This window comes from Acipenser ruthenus, chromosome 21, assembly GCF_902713425.1.
Source record: "Acipenser ruthenus chromosome 21, fAciRut3.2 maternal haplotype, whole genome shotgun sequence".
NCBI classification, from domain to species: domain Eukaryota; kingdom Metazoa; phylum Chordata; class Actinopteri; order Acipenseriformes; family Acipenseridae; genus Acipenser; species Acipenser ruthenus.
The window spans coordinates 8,363,294-8,368,069 of NC_081209.1; positions in this window are offsets into that span (position 1 = coordinate 8,363,294).

The window sequence follows — 4,776 nt, forward strand, 5'->3', positions numbered from 1 at the left end:
TGTTTTGAGAGACCAGGCGTTTTGTATTTGTGTGTATTTTTTTTGTCTCTTCAAAAAACCCAGCTGCACTCACCCATAATGACCATTAATCCACCTCACTCCTTTGCCATTAAACATGCTTTAATAGGATGGTGGCATACATGCTCAAACTTGAAATAAGTCTTGTTCATAAAAGCTGTCCAATGCTAGAGTTTGACACCACAAAAAAATAACAAACTTAAGATCAATGATGATACAATTCAAAGACAACATAGGAAAATAACAGGTGTGTTAATGCCAATTTAACCAGTTTAATAAATCATATCATGTTTCCTGAGTCCTTTTTAAATATTAAATAGTATTTCATCAGAGATGTGTTTTGTAATAATGAAAGCGCCAGCTTGGAAGACAGAGTTATGGGAAAAGATACCTCAATAAAGTGTCGATGCTGCAGTCAGACAGGAGAAGAGAAATCCAAAGCACTATAGTAAAATCTACAAGAGTGTGTTGTGGTGTATTTAGTGATATTTACAGCTGTTTAAAAATGCTTAATTGAACCAATGAAACCTCCACCCAGGTTCTAAGGTAGTTAATGCCATTTATACCAGGTGTGGAATTACAATATACAATATAGCAGATGCATTTATACAGCTCATGGATCCCATAGTGCTTTACAAAGTAAAATGCCCAGTGTGGGTGGTATAGAAATGCACAGTATTGAAACTGAAAGTCTTTAATTGGAATACTGTTACTGCGAATGGCAGTGATGCATCAGACACTCAGATTGTAGCCAGGGACACAGTACCAGAAAGTATTCTGGCAACTGTTTTGTAGCTTGATCAATGAAGTGTTTGGAAGGACAGAGAACAATTGCTGTAATCAAGCTTCAAGGTAGCAGAAGCACAAATCACAATATCTGTCAACAGTTAGTCTTAGCCTTCCAACATTTCTCAGATGTCAGAAATCTTTTAGCACAGGAGCTCGTCAGAAGACATGGGATTCAAAGACAAATACAAAGTCTGACCGTTAATGTGGAATTAATCATCAAAAGGAATTGCAAGGGAGCAAGAAAAACTTTGCCTGGAAATAAGTCATTCTTTCATATGATGTTTGAAAAGCAACGGGCTACAGTTGTAATTTTAGTTATTGTAAGCCATTCCATGGCATCCGGGGTAGCTGTGTGGAGTCCACTTGTTCTGCCAGAATACACGTGTATTGGGCAATCATCAGTGATGTTCCTGGATTGCACCTCGCTGCATTCACAGCTTGGTGAGTCCTTGATCCATTTATGGAAGAAATATCCACACCTCCCATGCGTTGCTCAGGCACGGTTGAGAGTGGTCCACTGTCATCGGGGCAAGGAGAAACCAGGCTGTTCCTTCATAGCATCTTCGATAAGGTCCTTGTTTGGGACAACGCTGTTTTCCCACATGTTGGGCTATTGGATGGCGGGGGTCCTTTCCGGTTGACAGAAGAGCGAAGGCATGAATAAGTCATTAAAGAAGAGACAAGAGTGGTGAAGGCCATGGAAGATACTAGATGGGTTGTAAAGCCCAGAATGAAGTGGACTACAAGGAATCGAACCATCTGGCATGTAGGGGGTTTACTGACAGCATTACCAGGAAGAGTGAAATAATTCTTGCAACCACGTGCATGACAGTGAAAAAATCCAGATGATGATGATGAAAAACTAATGTTTATACAATTGAAGTGTATTAAATGCAAAATGTAGCCTATGGCACACCACAGCTCATGAAAATTACAGTAGTAGGCCCTGTAGATACAAACTGTTATCTGTGTAACATACAAGAACTGTTCCACCTGGTCTTATGCCTTATTTCTGCTGCCGGCTGTGGCTGGCCAAGAAAAATGAATTTCAGTACTTTTTCCAACCGTGGTCATTCTCAGAAGTTCTTGTCCTACTGTTGGATTGTGGGATAATACTGTGTTGCGTTTGAAAGAATGTTCGTCACTATTTTTATTTTCGCTCTACATACAATTTTGGACAGCCTTCTCAAGCTCCAATTGTCCCAAACCTCTAAAAGAAGATGGATTGAAAGTGACTTTGACTGTTCTGCATCAGAAGATAGTGATGAGGATTTCATTCCACGACGTAATGCACATGTGGAAAGTTTATTTTGTGTTCGCTTTACTAGAAGCTTAATGCTGCTAAACGTAAAACAATAACGCAGCATTAAAATGTGCCGCTCTGTTCCCGTCGGCGTCTCCAGCACACGCCTCCCTGCTACGTAATGACGTAGTTCCGCCACATCGGGTACGATTTAGCAAACAGGCCAGAAAAAGTGGAATGTGGCCAGCAGTGGAAAAGAGGTACTAGATGAGACCATATAATGTTCAGTGCTTACCATAAATAACAGGATGCAAGGAAAAGTAAATTGAATCTGAAAAAATTAATTTTGCAAATAAACTTCTTGTCAGTGAGATGAGTGGAGCCGCACCACTCTCAACCTCTCCAAAACCTTTTACCAAAATGGCAGGTTTAATAAAGGAGATTTTCATCTGCAAGAAGATGGCACAGACCCCAGAGCAATCCAAGAGTTCCCTTTGTCTTCAGGTCGGCCCAGGACCATCATAGACAAACAGTTACAGGCTCTATCATAAAAAATAAAGCAAAAGCAAGATGCTGCGCACACTCTCGCATGTCCCACTGGCGCCATTCTGAATTGTGCAGTTGTTGAAGAGCAAATCAAACATCTAAACCTCCACACAACAAGCTATCTCTTGACAGAAAATTTGCACTTATCAAAAAAAGCTGAACGTTTACCAATACCAACACAAAAAGAGCCAAGTGAAAAATTCACACTCGCATGGCAAACCGTTTCAGACATTCTGAAAAGATGTCTACTTTAACAACATGGAGAAAACTTGAATGCCAGCAGAAGCCACCCAAATCCCGCATGTAGGTACAGTACGAACAAGTGAACGTCTCTCTGTGGGAATTCTTTAAGGAGGCATGTGCTAATAACAGGTACAGATTTCACTGAGGCATTATTGTGTTTACAATACTTGTGTATGTACAGAAATGTTTCGGTCCCAAGCGACACTAGAATGGACAGGTTTTACTGTCATACCATATATTTACTGGTTGAGCTAAATGGAGCGTCACCTTGACTAATTGGAGGTGACAAGTCTTGGCTCATCTCAACCTGACTCTTAACAAGTTTGCCCAGCTTACTGATGGTAGGGCCTGGATCACCCAGACATCATTTCGGTCACTGCTTCCGATACGTTTGTCTCTATTTGTAATTGTCTAGAAGAGCAACAAACCCTTTTCCCACTTAGAACTTTTTTACTTTCCATAAGCTCGTGCAGGACTTAATGGGTGCCAAAGAACAGTTCACTATGGAGAATGCTCCCAACATCAGAATGCCTCCTTCTTGACAAATGCTCAGATCAATGCCCCAGCACTTGAAGTTGAAAGCACCTGAAAAAAAATGTTTACATTAAAATTCTAATTAGTGCTGTATGTCAATAATAACAATGGCACAGCTGAAGAGTAAAAATATATAATATATATATATATATATATATATATATATATATATATATATATATATATATATAATTTATTTATTACTACATTTCACAGTAGTTGTAAATTACTATAAAAGACTTCTTAAACACATTTTACAGAGGTTTACTATGTGCCTTACCTTCATTTTTAACACAACAGGCTTTTAAATCCAACCCTCAAAAACACACTATCTACTTAGAGTAACCCCAGGACACTATGGGCCTGACTTTTAAAACTCACCAAGTGAAATTACTGACTTCTCGATTTTGAACGTATACATCTGCCATTGTATTTCAAATTAAATGTAATGCGATTTGCTTATGGATTTATTCTCAGAGATAAACTCAACATTAGCTACCAAGCTTTGAAAATCAGCTGGAAACAATAAGATGTCTGTGAGAGAGATTCAATCACAAACCACACTGGGCTATACTCGCACCTGAGAAAGAGACCCACATTGGCCATATATCATGACTTGGTTACATACTGTACTTCAGAGATAGTGATCCACTGTAGTCATCACTGCAGATCTGGTATTTCACAATGATGCTACCTGTGACCTCTCCTAATGTGTTGGCATCACCAGCTAATAAACTGTAACTGTAAAATTGGTGAAGTCAGCTGAAGGCTCTTTGAATGTAAACAGCTGTTGCTTCTTATTGCAACAGGTTCTTGGCTGGTAAAGGAAAATGATTCATAAACACACAAAGTCTACAAAATTGCAATAAAAAGGCATTGATTATTCTAGAAATGTACCATATAACTTCATTTGACAGGCTCAGTAGGTCCCTGTAACTGGTTCATAACTTTCACGGACAAAGGCACTTAGACAATTGGATATACTGGCGTCTCAGTAAACACTTAGGAATATTCATCAGTAAACAGTCCTAACCTCTCATATGTCACAGACTTGCTAACCGTCCTGTTTTTGGTCAATACACTGTACATTTGTACCTACACCACGGCAAAAATGTGTGATAAAGCTATTTTAGACATACCCAAGAAAGATCAAATAAATATAATTTGAATGAATACATATTACAGAAAAAGTCTTAAAGATCTATCTATACATTCACGAACCGTGACCCCTACTGTGTCTTTTCCTCTTGAGATTTTCATGAAATTTCAGGTACCGTTGTCGGGTCAAATCAGTATTTCTGAATGTTTTGCTCAGTTTCTCCTCCATATCTGTTTAAAACACCAAAACGAGTAAGCTTGGCCAAACAGCAAGGTTAAGTAGAATATTTCCCTTAGACATTCCC